General features: G+C 35.8%; 1 long non-coding RNA gene across 1 annotated transcript in view; it reads left to right on the top strand.

Annotated features, from left to right (window-relative positions):
* The first annotated feature begins 203 nt into the window (after window positions 1-203).
* LOC133093547 (uncharacterized) overlaps window positions 204-22,825 on the top strand; it is a 30,414-nt gene continuing 7,792 nt past the window's right edge. The window contains exons 1-2 of the long non-coding RNA XR_009701290.1: window positions 204-297; window positions 1,716-1,867. This is a non-coding gene — a long non-coding RNA (uncharacterized LOC133093547). The remainder of the gene's footprint in view (window positions 298-1,715; window positions 1,868-22,825) is intronic.

Genomic DNA, 22,825 nt, shown 5'->3' with positions numbered 1-22,825 from the left:
ATTTCAAATGAATGCATATATCAAGTCATTATATTGTACCTCTGAAACTAATATGATGCTGTATGTCAATTATACTCAATTAAAAATAAGTAAATAAAATTTTAAATGGCGTTTCAGTATTAATAAACGAGTTTTAACCTTTTCACATGAAAACTGCTGAAATCAACTATCTTTTTTTCTCTATAGGAAACTTCACTCTTTATCTCTGCCTTTTGGCTAGCACCTAATTAGCACACAGGCTTCCTGCATGCCACCTGTACCTGCCTGTTTCCAGGGGTAAAGGAAGCTACATTCAAGGTATTCTGTCTTTTTGAGGATTCTGTGAGAGATGTTTTTATAACTCCTTTTTACAAGATTTTGCTAATGACCTGGTGGTAATTGTTAGCAGATTAACAAGGTAAGCCTGTGGCTAAACGCTTAACAAAGCAATTGAAACCCCACTCAGTGTGTCTTGGTGCCTTGCTTTGGTCTGTCTCTAAGCTGCCACGTGGGTAACTTTGAACTATTTAAGGAGTTAGAGGAGAGTAAAGGGGAAAGTAGATGATTAGATGAAAAGTAAAATGCTTTTCAATAACAGAAACCACACCATCAGCACCACTGGTAAATACTTTGTGAGCACACTCTGATAATGGAGGGAATGATTTAGAAGGTTCTACTTGCCACCGGATGTGTAGCTAAAGAAACAGAAATTATCATTTCAAACTTCTTTAACCTTCTAAAGCAGGACCATCCAGCATACTCTAAACTCTTCCAAATTCTAAGATGGCACAAGAAATTATTTTGAATTTGTTGCTTAATGTTTATTATAGCTAACATATTAATTTTAGAAAATAGTTTAGTTCCATAGAATGTTAGAATGAATGGAAAGGGACCGTAAGTGAGACTCAGAAGTGAAGCGAACTTCCCAAATCTTCTGCTGCCTGGTGCAGGCAGCTTTTCACTAGCTCACTGCCTTCAGTAGCTCAAACACTTCAGATAAGCAGATGGACCACGGAAAAGATCAGTGGCCAATGAAACATACATCTTTAAATGTTCCCCTCTAAACGTATAGTTTGTTGGAGTCCTTTGTATTAAAGAGGTGTTTGGTTTATCCATGACCATTTTATAGAATTGGTATTATAATTTTATATGTTATATGATAGGTATTTACAGTAATTTCTTAATCGTCATGAGACATGGCTGGTCATATTATGATGTATCTAATGCTGAGTTCTGGGTCAGATATTCTATATTCAGTTTCAGAACTGTTCCTAAAGGAAATCATAACTTGCTTCATAAACATTCTTTTTTTTTTTTTAACACCTTTATTGAAGTATAATTGCTTTACAATGGTGTCATAAACATTCTTTATGCTCTAGTTTCCAGGAACATTTTGAGTCAAAACAAAGGGACTATCAATGTTTTTACTTAGAAATAAAGTAGAGCAAATTTTCAAATAAATAAGAAGAATTGAGTTACCTCAGGATTAAGTTCAGCTCAAATTAAAATTGTGAAATAGAAACATTTGTCTTGTGTTATTCTGCTCCTTCTCATTCTGTTCTCTAGTTCAACTCCAACTCCTGGCATCCAACATCCTAATAATTGCCTTTAGTTTCCCAGAATCCTTGCCTTTGACTGTGCCCTTCACTCCTCACCACCCACCCATGTACATATAATACATTGGACTTTCCTTCTTGAAGACAAAGTATACTAATCTAAAATAATCCTTCCACCAGTCTTGAGAGGAAGTTCAAGATGGCTGTGTAGAAGATCCTGAATTCACCTCCTCCCATGGACACATATATGGAACAAGTCCCTCTGAAAAAGACCTGAAAACTAGCTGAGCAGCTCCTCCACAACAAAGGATAAAAGAGCCACATCGAGACAGGTAGGAGAGGGAGAGACACATTCTCACCAGAAACCCCACCCCCTACACAGAGAGCCCCAATCTGTAGGGATCTCACAAATACGGAGCTTTTCCCTGAGAAATGAAGCGCTCATGCACCACATCAGGCACCCTAACCCCTGGGACCTGCACCGGAGAGAAGAGCCCCCCAAACGTCTGGCTGTGAAAACCAATGGGGCTTACATCCAGGAGACCCAAAGGGCTGTAGGGAACTGAGATTCCTCTCTTAGAGGGCTTGTGTGCAAACTAACGTTCCCAGGGACCCAACGCAAAAGCAGCAGCTTGAAAAGCTTGTAGGCTGAATGTGAAGGAGGTTCATTTGCTAATCTTAAAGCATTAGGGTCAGGGGCCTGACCCCCAGCTCTCTCTTTTTGCACTCTCCCTCTACCTTGCTAGCATCACAGGCATGTGCAATCACAGCCCTCTCCAGCTTCCCCACTAAAGCCTGAGGGTGTGCCCCATGCCTGTGCTCTCCCTCTCCCTTGCAAAAAACAGTGGGTGCTCCCCAACCCTGTGCTCTCTCACTGCCTCGATAAAGCTGGTGGGCATGCCTTGACCCTGCACTCCCCTGCTGCCTCACTAAGGCTGTAGGCAAACGTGATCCACACAGGAAACGTTCCTTGATTGCCTGGCTCTGGTAGCTGGAGCTTGCATTCCTGGGCCCCACAGGACTGAAACAATTGGAGAGACAGTTCTTGGCAGGCTATCAGTCCCAGGGCACTGCACAGACATCAGACTGAAACACACCCCAAGTCTGCCTGTGAAAAAGGCCTATTTACTTGTCCCAGAGCGTCAGCTTGTGGGTCAGGCTTCATGTTTGCCACACATCTAGAGGCTACAGAGGTGCTCTCAGGAATGAGGCTGGAGGAGCCATCTTTGTGTTCTCCCTTGGCCTCACTACAGCTCACTAGTACATCCCAGAAAGGAGCTTATACACTCATCTAGCGCCCCAATTTTTGCAACTGTAACCCATGGGACACTTCCAGATCACCTGGTCTGGAGACCAGGAGGGCTTACGAATGAGGTGCCATTCATAGGACTGTATATGTTGGCATACCTAAAAAAATGCTGCCTGAGTGTCTGGCTTTCAACAGGCTGACTGAGATTTCTCCTCTTCACACATGCTCAACAAATGGGACCTATCAAGAATAAATTAGGCTGCTCAGACAATCAAAATGTTTGAGAGAAAGGCAAGAGCTAGGACAAGGTTGAGCTAGAAAGGTTCATCTCCTATACAAGGCCAATCCTTAAGACTGGGAAAGGTAGTTGTTGCATCTAATACATAAAAACTAACACAGAGTCAAGCAAATGAGGAAACAGAGGAATATGTTCCAAAAGAAAGAATAAGATAAAACCTCAGAAAAAGGACTGAAATGGAGATAAGTAATCTACCTGATAAAGAGTTCAAAGTACTGGTCATAAAAATGCTCACCAAACTGGGGGGAAGAATGGATGAACACAGTGAGAACTTCAACAAAGAGACAGAAAATGTAATGAAGTACCAAACAGAAGTCACAAAACTGAAGAAAACAACAACCGAACTGAAAAAATACACTAGAGGGCTTCAACAGCTGACTAGTTGAAGCAAAGAACAGAACAGCAACCTGGAAGACAGGGCAGTGGAACTCACTTAAACAGAGCAGCACCCTCCCCAAAAAAGAAAGAAATTTAAAAATTGAAGATAGCCTAATGGACCTATGGGACAACATCAAGTGGAAAAACATTTGCATTATAGGGGTCGGAGAAGGAGAAGAGAGAGAGAGAAAGGGAGCAGAAAACTTATTTGAAAAAAATAATGGTTGAAAACTTCCTTAACCTGGGGAAGGAAACAGGTATGCTGGTCTAGGAATCACAGAGAGTTCCAAATAAGATGAAACCAAAGAGATCCACACCAAAACACATTATAATTAAGATATCATAAGTTAATGATAAAGATAAAAATACTTATTACATACAAGGAAACCCCCATAAGACTATCAGCAGAAACTTTGCAGGCCAGAAGAGAGTAGCATGATATATTCAAAGAGCTGAAATAAAAAACTTCCAAGCAGAATACTTTACCCAGCAAATTTATCATCCAGAATTGAAGGAGAGACAGAGTTTTTCAGACAAGCAAAGCTAAAGGAGTTAATCACCACTAAACTGACCTTACAAGAAATTTTAAAGGGGATTCTTTAAGCTGAAAAAAAAGGGCACTAATTCATAACAAGAAAACATGTGAAAGTAAAATTCTCACTGGTAAAGGTAAATATATAGTAAAGGTAGTAGATTAATCATATAAAGCTAGTATGAAGTTTAAAAGAGAAAAGTTGTAACAATAACAATAACTACAATAATTAGTTAAGGGATATACAGTGAAATGTGACATCAAAAACAAAATGTGTTGGAAGAGAGTAAAAATGTGGAGTTTTAGAATATGTTCAAACTTGCTATCAACTTATGAAAGACTGATATCTATATCTATATCTATCTATCTATATATATATCTCAGTATACACACACACACACACACACACACACACACACACACACAAACACAGGCTGTCATATGTGAGCCTCAAAGAAAAAAACCTATACACAAAAAAACAATTTGAAAGGAATCTTAACATAACACTAAAGAAAGTCATCCAACCACAAAGGAATAGAGCAAAAGAAGAAGAACAAAACAGAGAGGAACTTCAAAATAGAAAACAATTAATAAAATGGCAATAAGTACATAACTATCAATAATTACTTTAAATATAAATGGACCAAATGCTCCAATCAAAGCACAAAGTGGCTGAATGGATTAAAAAACAAAAAAAGATCCATCTAAATGCTGCCTACAAGAGACTCATTTCAGATGTAAGGACACACAGACTCAAAGTGAACAGATGGAAAAAGATGTTTTATGCAAATGGAAACTAAAAGAAAGCTGGGGTAGCTATAATTACATCAGACAAAATAGAGTTTAAAAGAAAGGCTATAGTAAAAGACAAAGATGGGCATTGCATAATGATAAAGGGGTCAATTGAATAAGAAGATATAACATATGTAAATATTTATGCACATAAAATCAGAGCACCTAAATATATAAAGTAAATATTAACAAACCTAAGGGCAAAATTGACAGCAATACAATAAGAATAGAGGACTTTAATACCCCCTTATGTCGAAGGATAGATCATCCAGGCTGAAAATCTATAAGGAAACATTTGCCTTAAATGACACATTAGACCAGATGAATTTAATAGATGTATAGAGAACATTTCATCCAAAAGCAGCAAAGTGCATATTCTTCTCAAATGTACATGGAACACTCTTTAGGATAGATTATATTTTAGGCCACAAAACAAGTCTCAATAGATTGAAGAAGATCATTTCAAGCATTTTTTCCAACCATAATAATATGAAAGCAGAAACCAATTACAAGGAGAAAACTGCAAAAAATCACAAATATGTGGAGATTAAACAACATGCTACTGAACAACCAATAGCTCAATGAAGAATGCAAAGGAGAAATTAAAAAAATACCTTAAGACGAATGAAAATGGAAATACAACATACTAAAATCTATGTAATGCAGCAAAAGCAGTTCTAAGAGGGAAGTTCATAGTGATACAGACCTACCTCAGCTAACAAAAATCTCAAATAAACGAACAACTTTATACCTAAAGGAACTAGAAAAAGAAAAACAAATGAAACCCAAAGTTAGTAGAAGGAAGGAAATAATAAAGATTAGAGCAGAAATAAATTAAACAGAAACTAAAAAGACAATTTAAAAAAATCAGTAAAACTAAAAGTTTGTTCTTCGAAAAGATAAACAAAATGGACAAACCTTTAGCTAGACTCACTAAGAAAAAAAATAGTGCCAAAATAAATAAAATCAGAAATGAAAGAGGAGAAATTACAAATGATACCACAATAAACAAAGGATCATAAGAAACTACTACAAGCAACTGTATGCCATTAAAATGGACAGCCTAGAAGAAATGGATAAATTTGTAGAAACATACAATCTTCCAAGACTGAATCATGAAGAAATAGAAGATCTGAATAGATTGATTACTAGTAAGGAGAATGAAACAGTAATCAAAAACCTTTCAAAAAACAAAGTCCAGGACTAGGCAGTTTCACTGATGAATTCTACCAAACATTCAAAAAAGATTTAATACCTATCCTTCTCAAATTCTTTGAAAAAATTGAATAGGAGGGAATGTTTCCAAACTCATTTTACAAGGCCAGCATTACTCTGATACCTAAAATGGACAAGGACACCACAAAGAAAGAAAATTATAGGCCAATATGCCTGATGAACATAGATGCAAACATCTTCAACAAAATACTAGCAAACTGAATTCAACAATACATAAAAAGGATCATACATCATGATCAAGTGGGATTTATTCCAGGGATGCAAGGATGATTCAACATCTGCAAATCAATCAACATGATACAGAATGAAGGATGAAAATCATATGATCATCTCAATAGATGCAGAAAAAGCATTTGACAAAATTCAAAACCCATTTATGGTTAAAAAAATCAACTCAATAAAGTAGGTATAGAGGGAACGTTCCTAAACATATACATGACAAGCCCACAGCTAATGTCATACTGAAAGGTGAAAAGCTTTCAGCTCTAAAATCCAGAACAAGAGAAGTGTGCCCACTCTTGCCACTTTTATTCAACATAATATTGGAAGTCCTAGTCACGGGAATTAGGTTAGAAAAGGAAATAAAAGGCATCCATACTGGAAAGGAAGAGGTAAAACTGTCACTATTTGTGGATGACATGATTTTATATGTAGAAAACCTGAAGACTCTACCAAAAAAACTGTTAGAACTAATAAACAAATCCAGCTAAGTTATAGGGAACAAAATCAGTATACAAATATTGGTTGCATTTCTATACTCTAAAATGAGTTATCAGAAAGAGAAATTAAGAAAACAGTACCATTTACAACTGCACTGAATACCTATAAATAAATTTAACCAAAAAGATAAAAAGATAAAAATAGATAAAAGATAAAAATATTAACGATGTTAACATTTAACATTGTTAAAATGTCCGTATTACCCAAAGCTATCTACAGATTCATTGCAATCCCTATCAAAATTCCATGGCACTTTTTACAGAAATACAGCAATTCTAAAATTTGTATGGACTACAAAAGATCTGAGATAGCCAAAGCAATCTTGAGAAACAAGAACAAAGCTGGAGGCACCATGCTCCCTGATTTCAAACAATATTACAAAGCTGTGGTAATCAAAGCAGTATGGTATTGGCATATAAACAGATACATAGATCAATGGAACAGAATAGAGACCTCAGACATAAACCCACGCATATATGATCAATTAATTTGTGACAAAGGACCAAGGATACACAATGGGGAAAAACAGTTTCTTAAGTAATGGTGTTGGGAAAATTGGACAGCAACACACAAAAGTATGAAACTAGATCACTATCTTACACCATATACAAGAATTAGGTCAAAATGGATTAAAGATTTGAATGTAAGACCTGAAACCATAAACCTTCTAGACGAAAACATAAGTGACATTGGTCTTGGCAGTGATTTTTTGGGTATGACTCCAAAAGCAAAGGCAACATAAGCAAAAATAAACAAGTGGAACTACATCAAACTAAAAAGTTTCTGCCCAGTAAAGGAGACCATCAACAAAAGAAAAAGGCAACCTATGAAATGGGAGAAAGTATTTGCCAATCATATATATGACAAGAGGTTAATATTGAAAATATATAAGGAACTCATACAAATCAAGAGCAGAAGAAAATCCAATTAAAAAATGAGCAGAGGACCAGAACAGACACTTTTCCAAAGAAGACATACAGATGGGCAATAGGCACATGAAAAGATGCTGAACATCACTAATCATCAGGGAAATGCACATCAAAATCACAATAAGATACCACCTTACACCTGTTAGAATGGCTTTATCAAAAGGACAAGAAATAAGTATTGGTGAGGATGTGGAGAAAAGGGACACTTGTGTACTGTTGGTGGAATGTAAATTGGTGCAGCCACTATGGAAAACAGTTTGGAGGTTCCTGAAAAAGTTAAAAATAGAACTACCATATGATCCAGCAATTCTACTCATGGGTATTTGTCCAAAGGAAATAAAAACATTAACTCAAAAAGATCTTGGCAACCCCACTGTAATTGCAGTATTATTTATAATAGCCAAGATATGGAAATAATCTGTGTTCATTGATAGATGAATGGATAAAGAAGATGTGGTATCATATACAATGGAATACTACTAAGCCCTAACAAAATTTGTGACAACACTGTTGGACCTTGAGGGTATTAGGCTAAGTGAAATAAACCAGACAGAGAAAGACAAATACCACGTGATTTCACTTACACGTGGACTCTAAGAAATAAAACAAATGAACAAACAAAACAGAAAAAATACCCAAACTCATAATACAGAGAACAGATTGGTAGCTGCCAGAGCAGAAGTGGGTGGCAGGTGGGGCAAGTAAGTAAAGAGGATAAAGAGGTACAAACTTACAGTTATAAAATAAATAAGTCCTGGGGATGTAATGTACAGTATGATGACTGTAGTCAATATTGTATTATTTATTTGAAAATCACAAAGGGAGTAAATCTTAAATGTTCTCATCAAACGAAGAAAAAAAAGTTTGTAACTTTGTATGGTGATGGATGATAATTCGACTTATTGCAGTGATCATTTCACAATATATATAAATATAAAATCATTATGTTGTACACTTGAACCTAATATTATATGTCAATTAAACCTCAATTTTTTACATGAAATTAACATTGTTTATTAATTTAAAATATCAATAAAACTAAAAGTCAAACAAACAGAAAACAAAGTAGCGACAATAATAATATCTGAAAAAAATTTTCACTAACAACTCCTTCATTTAGCACAGCAACTATTTCCACTTTTGCATATTACGATCTATTTCTGATCTGCATAGTTATATTTTATTTAATTAAAATTATAAAACAGCATATTGTTTTATATAATGCTTTTTAATTACCACTACATTTATAATATTTTGGTTTCCTATATAGTCTTAATCATTATACTTTTAAATGTCTACCTATCTATCCTATTCAATGATGTAACATGTACTTAGCTGGTCTCCTATATTTGGACATTTGGATAGCGTTTTTTAAAAATAATTAACAGTGAATATTTTATAAATGCTGTATTTGGTTTTTTGTCTGTTTTCACATCTGCTAATTATATTTTTTAAGGATAAATTCTCAGGAATGCTATTTCTGAGACAAAGTGTATAAACAACTTCGTGGTCTGAATAGTTATACTAATTTTTATGTGCATTAGCAGAATTTTTCATTCAACATCACATTATTTCAGAAAATATGCTAATTAAGTTTTGGCTTGTGTGATGTATTTGTTATTTTAGCACAAGTGATAAGTAAATTTAGGCTTATGAGATGGGGAAGAGTTGGATTAAAGGAATGCCAGAAAAAAGGCGACATGTGACTAGGAATTGTATTATGATGATGAGAGTTCCCTGTTGAAAGCATAAGAAAAACGTTCATGGACTAGGGACAGAACGATAGTCACAAACAGGTACAGGCAAAATGTAAATAGCAAGAAAAAAAAACGAAACAAAAAACAGTTTCAATTAACATTAGTTTTCTTTTTAGTAAGCACATTGTCGATCTTAGATGGAGAATGATGCCTGGAAGCCAAAGATGGCTCCATCTTCAACAGGAGATCAGGATGAGGGTTTGAAAAGAAATGGGACAAGAAACCTCAATTTTTAAAAATGCAAAAAAAAGAGAAACAAATTCTTTCTCAAAATGCCCATTCCTTTCCTTTCCTTTTCCTCAGGTAATTACTTAATCAAAGGAAAGCAAATTGGATATATTAATTAATAGAAAGACATTAAAGAATGAATTATTAACTTATTATTCCTCCCAGGAATTTTGTGGGAAAATGTGTTAAAGGGCTGAACTCTAAAGGCATAATCCTAGACAGCCTGGTAAAAAGAGGAGTGATAATTGTGAATAGAAAAGTTTGGCTTTTCACTATTTAGTTCCTGATTCTCCTGCCCAATTGGGAAGGAGCTTAGGAAAAATTAAAAGGTGACTCAAGATGCCTAATGCCTGGGTACAAATCCCATTTAAGTCACAAACTATCTATAAGGTCAAGGGTAAGCCATTAATTCTCTCATTTGTCAAATGGAAGAGATAATCATATCTGTCCTATCTAGCTTAGAGGCAATTGCTTCAGAGAGAATAAACCCACAGGATTCAAGAGATTAGCAAAACTTCAGCCTTCATTTAGATAAAATTGAAAGCTGTAGTGGTACTTGCCATTGTCCACCTAAATTTGTACATTTCTGGGAAACTATAGTTGATTTTTAAAGTTAGCTTCAGCTACCCAATTAAAACTGATAGTTTTCCGATTATAATTGTCGATTGAGTTTCTTTCCTTTAATTGTTGAGAGGGGGGGTAAATTATGACTTCAAAACCGAGGAGTTTTCTTGTAATACACCAATTTCAACCAGATTTCTAATTCTTGGGTTGTAACTTATGGACTAACATTTTCATTATGCTTTAAACCTCAATAATTTTTGAAGTAGTTACTGTGGGCAAGGCACAGTGCAGGGAGGGCAGCAGAAGGTGAGGGTTTGATGATGAATGAACCTTGGACCCCTCTGTGAAGAGCTTGCAGATGTGGTGGTTATTTGTTTAAAGGCTACACTGAAGCTCTGGTTGGAAATTAAATTTCTCAAGGAGACAGCAAAGCAAGGAAAGAAGAGGCCTCATGATGTAATCAAGATATTTCTGACGAATGCCTCTTAGACAAGGCAACTGGGACAGGTTAATCAGTAGAGTCAGTTACAGCTGGGAAAAATAAGTGATGCATAAACATCTTAAAACATATAAATCTACTTTCCTTTAATTCTCTCTTGATGCAGGGTCAAGGTCTTTGCTTTGTGTGTGGATCTGTTGTTGGTTGGAGCTCACCTTCGTCTGTTAAGCCATAGAGCATCATTCAGGTTCCAGTTTTAGCTTTGTTGAGTGGTGCAATAACTTAAAGACACGTGCATGGTAAGGCCACTCAATGTAAAATATGTCTAGATTTGAAAAATATTTTTCTTGGTCTTGTTTTTCACCTAATTTGACTGCAATTTTTCTTTAAGCTACCAACCATTATGAAGCTTTTCCAAACCACTCATATTAATTTTCATAGATACAACTCTTTTTTACTCTCATATCTCATTAGTTTATATAACATTTGATTAAATTACATAATAAAAACAGCAAGTGTAATTGCATAAACAGTTTTTAGAATAAACTATTTGTCTCTACTGACTGAGCATATAGGTCAGTAAGTATACACAGATGGATTGGAGGTTCATTTTTTTGTGCCAGGAGCCTTCAGCCCTGAAGTGTGGTGGGGAAGGAACCCATTTACAGAGAGGGGAAGAGCCTCCCCTAATCCTGTGAATTAGTTACCTGGAGTTAAGAGCTTCTACTGTACATTGAAAGGCTAGTGAGATAAAAGGAGGAATTGGTGATTAAGAACAAGGTATGTGAGAGAAGTAACAGTGAAAGCAAAGGTGTTGGGAAGAGAGTACTTTGAAGAGAGAGGGGAGTCTTAACTGATTGAGTTACAGAGAGGTCAAGTAAAGTTAACTGATTAGGGGTGGGGTGGAAGATTGCAGTACTTGGGGAATAAATGGGTGATAGATAATTAAGGGAAGAGAAGTAGTAAGAGTGGACTCTGCTTTTGTTATGTTTGGCTGAGAAGGAAGATAGATTGGGTGGAGTTTGAGGAAGAAACCAGGTTGAGAAAAAGTTTGGTTTTGGAGTTTGGGGTTTTGTTTTTGGATTAGCATACACTTAAAAATTTTGGAAAGGAGCTAGTAGAGAGGAGTAGGTTAAGAATGTAAAGGGCTACATTTAAATATATTAGAATATATGGAACATGATTTCTTAAGGCAGTACCCTATTATAGATCATTTTGCATTTTAGAGGCTCAATAAATTATGGAATGGTCTTCAGAGTTACCAATAAGAAGAAAATTGAAAACACTGCCTGGCTAATAGAAAAAGAAATTTGCTTGAGGACGTAAGGTAGTGTGTGCTTATATTAATTCACTTGGATTAAATGTGTACACCTGAAAAAATGGGCATGGGTGTCTGATAATATCTCAGGTAGAGAATCTGTAAAAATGTCTATTTATTTAAGAAAAGAAACTAACTCTGCTTTGAAAAGAGTAATTGGTCCTTTAAAACCTGTTAGGTATCACTATTAGATATTATGTTTACTAAGAAGCTTATGGCATATGCAAATATTTTATAATGTTAAATGGAAAAGGTAGAATGTAAAATTGTACAAACAATATGATTACAACCATGTTAAAATACTTATATAAAAGGCAATTTGTTATATCTTAGTACTTTTAAGTGATTAAATGAAGCAGTGGGGTCGGGGGGAGCAGATATTTTTACTTACTCCTGAAAACCTATTTATTCTTTTCAGGATAATTATGCTTTCGACTCATTTGTATTTTTTAACATTATTGAGCATATCCCCTGATCATAAGATCTGTTTCTCTACAAGGAGTGAGTTGATAGCACAACATGCAAAAAGAGGGCAAAATCCCTAGCACTAGGCTAGGGCGCCACATATTTCCCCTCCCTCTTCTCTCTCCCATTGGCAATCAGTTAAGTGCACTCTCCCACTGAGTGACTTCAAATGTGACTTCAGTATCCCTCTCAACATTTGTCTCTAACAATGATGCCTAACACTGAGCCTGGTACATAGTAAACATTGAATATATTTTTATTGAGTGAGTGAATAAACTTGGCACACAAGATGGAATCTATTTTCGATCTCTGCCATATGTCAAAGTAAATAACAGAGGGATTCACAAGATAAATGTTAAAGAGAGACATAGGAAAGAGAGAAAAAATTCGAGAAAAAAATGTAAGATAAAATTTATCTGATTTTAATTGCAGGACAACTTTCTGAGTAGGGAACCATTAGAAGAAATCACAAAGGAAAACAAATAAATAGATTGGATTACTCAAAAATCAAAACTGTTGTATTTTAAACAATTTTTAAAAACTTAAAAGCAAACAATATTTGCATAGATTAAATAGATTGCATGAATGACATAGATTTAACAACTTTAAGTTATATAATTGTATGTATATTGTTAAAAAACACTAGGATAATTTAAAATTGCAAAGTTTATAAACAGAAGATAAACAACCAGTAAATATGTAAGAAAATATTTAATCTCAGCGATCAAAGAAAACAATGCTAATAATCTCATAACTAATAAAATAAGTTTTAAAAAAGGTTTACATTAAGATTGGCTTATTGTGGTAAAAATATTTTTGAAAGCAATACAGATAGATCAAGCACTGTAAAATATGCCTTCATGCCTTTTGATTTAGTAATTTCCCTTCTAGGAATATATCCATAGAAAGCAATCTAGAACACATGAGAACATTTTTGCATACAAAGATAATCATTACAAAGCTAGTTATTGTAGAGAAAAATAGAAACAATCTAAACACTGAACTATTTGTAATCATTACAAAGCTAGTTATTGTAGAGAAAAATAGAAACAATCTAAACACTGAACTATTGGGAAATAGTTAAATTCTGGTATAAATGGTATAAAAAAAATATTAACCAGCCCATTAAAACTTGTTGTTCTAACTTGGAATCCTCAGAAAGGGACCTTGAAAAAAGGATTTGTGTGCAAGAGTGTTATTAGGAAGAATTCCTGTGAAAAATCAATATAATTTCAGGAAGGATGGCAAACATGCAGCCCCATAGAAAGTAATTTTGCTCAATCAGCTTTATTCAGACTACCAATTTAAACTTTAACGTCATCCAGAAACATCCTCACAGACACACCCAGAAATAATATTTAATCAAAATCTGTGCACCCTGTGGTCCAATTATGTTAACACATAAAATTAACCATCACATGGAGGATGAAGAAGAAAGGAATCAAAGACAATTCTCTGTGTTCTACCTTAGATCCTTGTGTGAACAGTGGGTCCATAATTTCTGAAGAGAGTATGGAAAGAAGGACAGACTTGAGGTACCGGTGAGAAGTTTAGTGCTGGACATGTTTTGTGGAGCATATATGGGGCATCCAATTGTAAATATATTGCTTTGGATTTGGATAGGAGATACAGAATTGACAGTGGTCAGTATATAAGCTTTAGAAGGAGAGGATGAAATTCCCCAGAGAAAAGTGTGTATAAAAAGAAAGGGTAGAGGGTGAAGGATGGAACTCTGGAGGACTATAAATATGAAAGGACAGGAGAAAGTCAAAGTCACAGAGGCAAGATAACAGAATGAGACCAGGAACCCAAGGCAGGAGTTTCAAGAATGAAGAAGAGGAAAACTATCATCCACTGCCAAGAGGTCAAATATGGTAAATACTGAAAAATGTCCAACAGAAATAGCAAATAGGAGGTTTGTGTTATCTCCAGGGAGAAAACCTTACAGAAGTGGGATGGACTGAGAAGTGCCAATGCAGAGGAGGTAGAGACATGAAACATACACTTACGCTGTCAGCAGCTTAGATTGATGGAAAGTGAAGAGATGACCCAGGATGGAAATAGGTTAAAGAATATTTTTCTAAAATGCTGAAGGGAAGATCAGGGATGGGAAGAGGAAAGACAGGGAACAAGGTCCCTGAAGAAGAATGAGATCAGAAAGAAATAAGATCCAGAATACATGGAAAGTTTGGTTTCAGACATGCTGGTATTACTGCCCATTCTTCTCTGGTCCAAATAAACACATGGAAGTTTGTCATTACAATATTAAATTGCATTCTATCATGGGTGATGAATAAAAATTTCTGTATTTTAGATGTTACCTTTATATATAAGCTTAGGACAATGCTTAGTTTCATGATTTCAAAAAATATCTTTATCCAAATGGAATAATATATTTGAAATTACCGTGTAAACTCTAAAGAACTATATAACTGCCAGCAGTAAAGTCACTGGGAGCGATATGAAAGAAACGTAATTTCTGTTCTTTATTCTCTACCTAAATAATAATAATATGTCCCAGGGCATATGTTCCTTTTGTAAGAGGTTCACAAAATTCCACTTTCTTGCCTTTCTTTCTTTTTATCTTTTTTTTCTTTTTAAAATACCTCCCAAAGATCTCCTTTGCTTTCTATCTTATGGTCCAGTTTTTTCCTGCACTGCTCTAATGATGTTTTCATAGTTCTCTATTTTGCTAATTTCTGCCCCCTTGAATCAATCCTGGACCTGTAGCCTAAATTTAATTTTCCTCAAACACTGATTGCTACTTCACTATTCTAGTCAAAATCCTTCAATAACTCCCCAATTTCCCTGCATTAAATGCAGAATAAAGTCTGTATTTCTTAGCCTGGAATTCAAGGCAGTCCATAATCTGGTCTCCACTTTTCTCTTCAACCTTCTCTCTAACTTCTACCTAGTACCTACCTATCTTCCACCCCCTTCAAATTGATATGTTTTGTTTCTTGAAGTCATCTAGATGGACCATATATATATATATTTTTATTGGACCGTATATTTTTATAAGGGTTGTGTATTTCCCAACTTTCAGAAGCACTGTTCACACTGCAACGTGGTTGGTGCCCACTAGCGTTGTACAGCTTACAACCTGCATAAATGGATGTGACGGCCCCTGTTACAGAGCAGAAATATTATTCCAACTAATGAACTCCAATTATATCATGACCTGCAGCTGAATTTCCCTCTCTATTCTTCTGCAAACCTACATATAGAGAAATTATAACTAGTTCAAATTCAAACCCAGTATTCAAAATCTTCCGTCAGCTAACTTCTCTGTAACCCTCTTACCTTATCCTCAACATGAATTCTCCATTATGAGTGGGCTGTTGTCTACCATCAGGTCTCTACATATAGAATGCCCACCTCTGAGCCATTTCATTCTTTTTCCTTCAACCCTCACTCTTTCCCACCCTCTTCCAACAATTCAAAGACAATCCATCTTTCATGAAACAAAATAGTTTTCACCATCTCTATAAACCTTCAATGATTGTTCTACTCCACAATCATCCTTTCTTTCCTGAATTAGTATTAAGGTTATAATATGTGCTGTAATATTTAGCACTTGGTTAAAATCACATCTTCCATTCATTCATTTGTCATGCATCAAATTTTGTCAACCACCAACTAGACTATGATTCTTCAGTGGTTGAAACTTTGGCTTTTATAACATTTATATCCCTTGAGCATAATACACAGTCATATAATATTTGCTTGTTGATTTGATATTTTCACTAAAATTTAAAAATGATAAAGCTAACCCTTATGTTAGTCTGTAAGATTCTTAAAAAGTTAATTTGTAATTTGCAGTGTAATTTCGTAGCGTTTTTTTTTTACTGTCCAGCATGCTTCTATTGTCTTTGAGTTCCATTAGGAAACTATGCTTTTATTTCTGTATCTGGTATGACTTTATGAAACCCAAGAAGAGCCAATGGTTTTCTTTCCTGGAGTTTGTGACCTGAGGCTGCTGGTGCCTTTCTTGACTGCCATGGGGAAAACATCTCCTTAAATAATGAAAACAGAGAAATATAGAAAGAGTAGAGAGATGGAGAGAGAGAACTGTTATGAAATTCTTTGAACCCGTAAATCCTTTTATATTTGAGGTCTGCTGCACCCCTGGATTGGCCGTTTATATGAGTCAATAAATTCCCCGTTTAGGAATTAAGCCACTTTGAATTGGGAGGGTTTCTGTTATTTTGCAACTGAGAGACCTGACTCTTACATTTGTAATATATAAACTTAAGAATGCTAAAATATGGGCTTCATTAGGAAAAAGGGAGTCATGCCAGAATATTGAAGAGGATCAAAGTATTGTAAAATACACCTACTATTAAAAAAAAAAATTGAAGCTAGTGTATAATGAAGAAACTTGGGAAAGGAAGTGTATGAATTATACTTGAACTATAACGTTTATACATCTCTTTTTGTTCATAATGTTTTCTTAAGTATCTCTATCAACATCTGTCAACAAAACTTATTTCTAGCAAACTATATCCAAGTAGGTGAAGGGGTTTGAATTAGTATCTTTCTTATAGATATTTTAACCATTTATACTATTGGTATTCTTCAGAGATTAACCTTTTGCCCAAAACATAGAAAAGTCATTGCTATGACTGAGGTTGAATTATTTTACAACATGTTTATAACCTTTTATTATCCATTTAATTCAAGGGTAGTGATGATTACATTTATTTGAACTAGCCATAGGCTTGAAAGTAGAGTGCATTCTTTGGGTTGTATTACGCAAGGTATTTTTAGAGAATAGATGATCTTATTCCTTTGTCCTTTATTCAGTTATACTTGGCACTCAGAAGCCTAGCTTTTGCATTGCATGTACATGCTTAAAGAGGAACTTAGAGAAGTTCTCTTTTCACCAAACTGTGGGCAGAAAATGACATACTGTGCAGCACGTGCCAAGTAAAGAAGCAAATTTCCCACAGAATCACGAGACAGCCCCATCTGTAACTCTGGGGTAGCTGTGGTCTCATGCCAAGTCTTTGCTCTAGAAGAGTTAAATAGGACTCTTTCCCAGAACTTCTGAGAATAGTCATGTCGGTTGAAGGTCCTGATGCCAAGTATCTGATAACCACTGGCCTAGACTCATAGGAGTCCTTTCTACCTAGCAGCTGCCTGGCTTGCTGCAGTTCACTTAGGAGAGGCCATGTTGCTCTTTGACAAAGCAGTGTCTTAATCTGGAAGACCAAGACCCACTTGGATAATCCTGAGATTAGTAACAACTTAAATTACATTGTATTTACCCTCTTGGTAGAGTTGTGAAAACTTCTTATGCATTTTGGAAAGATTTCCACTTAAAATGTGTTGAAATAGAAAATTTTGTGTGGAAATTATAGTTGTCCGATAATCAGAAAAAAATAGCTGGGCTAATTTTCTCTCCTTGGTGATTGATGAGATACAAATCACCAGATAGGTATTTCTATATTGAATTTGTATTGCAAACTGAAAAACTAAACCAGTTTTAAATCTGATAATCTTCAGGGAGCAATTATGTCATTTTGAGGTGAGGCAGTAAATAACCTATCTTACATACTTCTAATTCTAATCTTCTGTTGTGACTGACCAGAGACTGGCTAGTTCACCTAGGAATAAACTGGGGCACTGAGAAAAAGCAGTAGAAGGTGTGAAATTTTAGAGACAAGGGCCTGAGAGAAAATACTGTTTCTTAGGGTGGCCCTTGAGGGAATAGTGCTTTATTGTTGTAAGCATGCCTAAAGGGCTTCTTCCTTTTGTTTATTTCTTTTAGCGCCTATGTACTCATCTGTGTTAGTATTAATAAATTACTCTTTGCTTAAGCACTTCATGTAAGAGCCTATTTTCCCCATAGCCTGGAACAATGCCACCACTATCACAAGATGAAACAAGCATGAAAGATTGAGGAGTGCCTTGGTGAAGCAACTCTCTGCTTTATTTTCTTTGCTCTTCAGATAATGACTCTGGGGAAGGAAGAGAGACTCCAGAACTACTTTGTTCTCTTCAAAGACTGAGCCTCAGGAGAAAAAGTAAGAAGACAAGACACCTTTACGGCTGAAGGGCCACAAAACACGCCAGCCCTGTGCCTTTATTTTATTATATTGATGATACTGAGTTCAAAAATTACTTACTTTAAAAAGAAAAACAGCTATGGGTAGTGGATAGAAGAAAACTAATGGTAGTGTTTAAATCAAACTTTAGTTTGTTCACATACATTCTCAGTTACGTTTCCCCTTGAAGAGTGCACAATTTTAATGCACAAGAGGAAAAAAAAGGAAATGAAAAACCTCTAGATTCTCATCACGCAATCAAATAAATAAAAGAGCATGTCTTCATAATTGTTGGACATACACGGATGAGTAAAGAATTGCTGAGATTTACTGTTAGTTGACGTGCTAGTTTCCAGTAAAAAAAACACAAACATGAACCCTTGGACTGTCAGTAAGTACAATGTGGAGTGAAACTAAGTGGCTGGTGATGTAGTTTTAGAGGAGCACCTAGACCATGGAAGGGAGAAAAGGAAAGAGAAGGGGAGGATTCTCTCCAGGAGCATAATCTTTCCAGGTCAGTCCCTCTTCTCCAAGCTCAGTGACGTCTAGGCTCCTGTCCTAACCATGGGCTATACAGGTTTTGGCTTGCCCACCTCCAACCAACTGCGTACTCTGTGACCTTGAATAAGCAATTTCACCTTTCCTGCTCTTGGTTACACACCTGTTGTTATGGACTGAATGTGTGTATCCCCTCAAATTCATAAGTTGCGGCCATAACCCCCCTCGTGACTGTATTTGGAGATAGGGACTGTGAGGAGGCTCATTAAGGTCATCAGGGTGAGGTCCTAATCCGATAGTGTTGGTGCCCTTATAAGAAGAGGAAGAGACGACAGAGCCTTCTCTCTCTCCCCTGCGAGGACGTAGTGAGAAGGCAGCCTTTTGCAAACGAGATGTGGGCTCTCACCAGAACTGAATCTGTAGATCCCCTGATCTTGGACTTCCCAGTCTCCAGGACTATGAGAAATGTTTGTTGTTTAAGCGACCAGTTTATGGTAGTTTGTTATAGCAGCCTGAAATAACTAAGACGACTGTAAAATGAGAAAAATGAGGTATATAGATCACCTCTTATACCTTTTCAACACTAACATTTTATAACTGAAGTTAGAGGTTTGAAACAGTAATTAGATATCATATTTTGCCTCTTAGCTGAATGTATATATGTGTGTGTATATGTATATACATATGTCTCTAGATCCTTCTAGATCCTGTTGTGATTCCTTGTGATTTCTCTAAATGTCCATATTCTCTTATACACACTTGCCGTCTCTGAGTAGAATGTTCAGGCTCTCAGATTGTCTCTTGTTGTTCAATCATATCTTTCCCATATTCAAACCACATTTGCCCACTTCAATTTCAGCTGGACCAGTCAACCCTATGAGAAGTGCCATGGAAGTGTTAAAGAAAAGGATCTAGAGGCCATAATATATGATAGCAGAAAAGCTTCAGAAGTATGGATGATCTTAGGGTAATTAATAAATATAATTGAGATATTTTAAGGTAGATATAATTATAACGAAAATGCTATTCATGCTGCTATATTTTCCTCACAATTTTTTGATGCCCATTAGGCGTATGAGCCTTGTTAACTAGAATTCCCTCAGAGTCCATGAAACAAATCTCTTCTTGCTGATTAGGTAGTTTATTTTGAATTATTGCTGACAAGGCTTGGAGCTATAGTTACTCTTCTTTGAATCTGGAATAGACAAAAGAAATCCAATACGAGTTTTTTAAAATGAAATTTATACCATGAATTAACATGAAAAAATGTTAGTTGTAATATTAAAACTTTCATATGTGATATTAAAAACTTAATATTCTTAATAAAACCTATAATATATTATAGGACTTAATATAAGTCCTGTAATTGCAGAATTAAGTATTTTATTATCAAAAGTATTAAAAAAAAACCCAGCTCCAAAGCCTTTTTTGAAATAGGTAGGAATATAAACTTTTGCATATTTATTTACACCAACACATATTATCATTGTTTTAGTATTTGTTCTTGTGTTCTTTTTTTAACTTTGGGGGGAAAAAGTGAAAGATAAGTTATTGACCCTTGAGCTGGAAAGTCCAAGAGTTGGGCCAGTAGATTGAGGTGCTCAGTGTATGTATCCAGAGCCCCGGCTCTGTGACTCTTTCTGTACTCCAGTATCATCTTTATTTAGAGGATGAACCTTTGTGTTGGGAATTTTAATATAGAGTAGCTGCATGACTGGTTTCTGAAAGACGACTGTATGTCACTTCATAAAGTTTTAATAGGACAGTACTTGTGCTTGCATGGAAAACTCTTGGCTACTTACTTTATGAGAGTGGGAGAGTCACGTGTTCTGAATGCCAAGGGGGGAGTCTTTCCAGTGGCTGGCTGATTTCAAAAGAAATCAGACAACGACCCCTGACATGTTTACTGAGGAGATTTTTGCACCATCATCATGCAGGTACCAGTGGCTTGAACTTTCAAATATTTAGCTGCCTGACTTCAGAGATGTATGATATAAGACAATTTATTCTGTTCTGTTCTATTACACGTTTTCACAATGTAACACCAATAGCTACTTTACCTTCCTGTTATTGATATACTGATATTATTTCCTATATGTATACCACTTAATGAGTCAACATGAACATCCATTTTATCTCCTTTTGGAAGAAAAAAGGATCAATTATCAACCATCTCACTTAATTGCAATACATGATTGGTGGGCTTTGGCTAAACTCCATGAGGAGCATGACCGGGTCTGTTTTGTTGAATGAGTGATGAATAAATTCACAAATCTCTCATGTGCTTTGATTCCCTCTTATGATCTCCAACAGTTTCTCCTGCCAGTCCTCTGAAATGCCACCAACACATTGTTGTTTTTTTACTTAATATTTACCAGTTTGACCAGAGGGAACAGAGATACCCATTCTCTTTAATCCATCTGATCCTACTTATATTATTATATACTTATAATAATACCTTTGTTTATATTTAAAGTACAGATTATAAAGCACATTCACATACTTCTCATTGAATCCTCATAACCACCTCAAGGTTAGCTTATGTGGTCAAATTATGCCCTCCCTTAGCACCTGATTTACCTTTGCGGAATTTAGTAATTGCCTATTTAATATCTATCTGTGTGCCTTGCACAGTGCTTAGCAGACAGTATCTGTTGGATCAGTACTTGCCAAAGGAATGGATGACTTGAATGAATGAAAGTTTCTATCCCTATTTCACAGTTGAGAAAACCGAGAATCGGAACATCTGAGTAACTTGCCTAAATTCAGTGTTCAAAATAGGTTGAGTCAGGGCTCAAACTCTTTTGGACTTCAAGCCCTTCCTTTTTCCCAATCCAGCCGCTAGACTGCAGAGAAAATACGAAGACAAATTTATCAAACAAATAGAATTGATAGAAGCCAAATAGGAAGTATGATTGTGTGTTAGTTTCCTAGGGCTGAGGAAACAAAGTACCACAAACTAGGTGGCTTAAAACAATAGAAATTTATTTTCTCACAGTTCTGGAGGCCACAAGTACAAATCAAGGTGTCAGCAGGCTTGGGTCTTTCTTGGGAGCTCAAAGGGAGGATCTGTTCTAGGGCTCTCTCCTTGCTTCTGGTGGTTGACAGCAATCCTTGGCATTCCTTGGTTTGCAGCTGTATCTCTCCAGTTTCTTCCTTTGTCTTTACACGGCTTTCTATTCTATGCGTCTGGTATCCTTTGTTCTTCTTATAAGGTCACCAGTGGCTGGATTTAGAGCTCACTCTAATCCAGTGTGACCTCATCTTAACTTGTATCTTAATTACATCTCCAAAGACCCTATTTCCAAGTTAGATCACATACACAGGTACCAGGGGTTAGGACATCATCATGTCTTTCGGGAGAACACAATTCAAACTACAACAGATGATTTTTTAAAAAGGGACTAATATGTGAATAATTTAAATATGGTTGAATTATTTCCACAAGTAACACTTGCCATAGGACTAAGGTTATAACTTTATTAAATCACTTAGTATAACATTTCCTCAAGTGTGTTTTTTAAACTAGTCTGTGGGATAATAGGAGGTACTGCTTAGGGGGGAAAAAGGGTCTTATTATTAAATAGCTTTAAGAAACAGTAGGTCAAAGAAAGTTAAATGTCCTTACAGGCTATTTACAGTACTCCTCGGAGCCTTTAATGTGCCAGAGTGCATTGGGAAGATGTAGTACGTTTCCCAAACTGATATAATGACAGACCATTTTTTAAATTGAGTGCTGTCCCAGGGAACACCCTTTATGAGACCCTGACTTCACAGGTAACATTATTTTGTAACTATCTGTTTACAAATTTGTCTCAGTAGGTTGTGAGCTTCTGA

This window comes from Eubalaena glacialis, chromosome 6 (genome assembly GCF_028564815.1).
Source record: "Eubalaena glacialis isolate mEubGla1 chromosome 6, mEubGla1.1.hap2.+ XY, whole genome shotgun sequence".
Classification (NCBI taxonomy): Eukaryota; Metazoa; Chordata; class Mammalia; order Artiodactyla; family Balaenidae; genus Eubalaena; species Eubalaena glacialis.
This window is presented reverse-complemented; position numbering and strand designations above follow the sequence as displayed.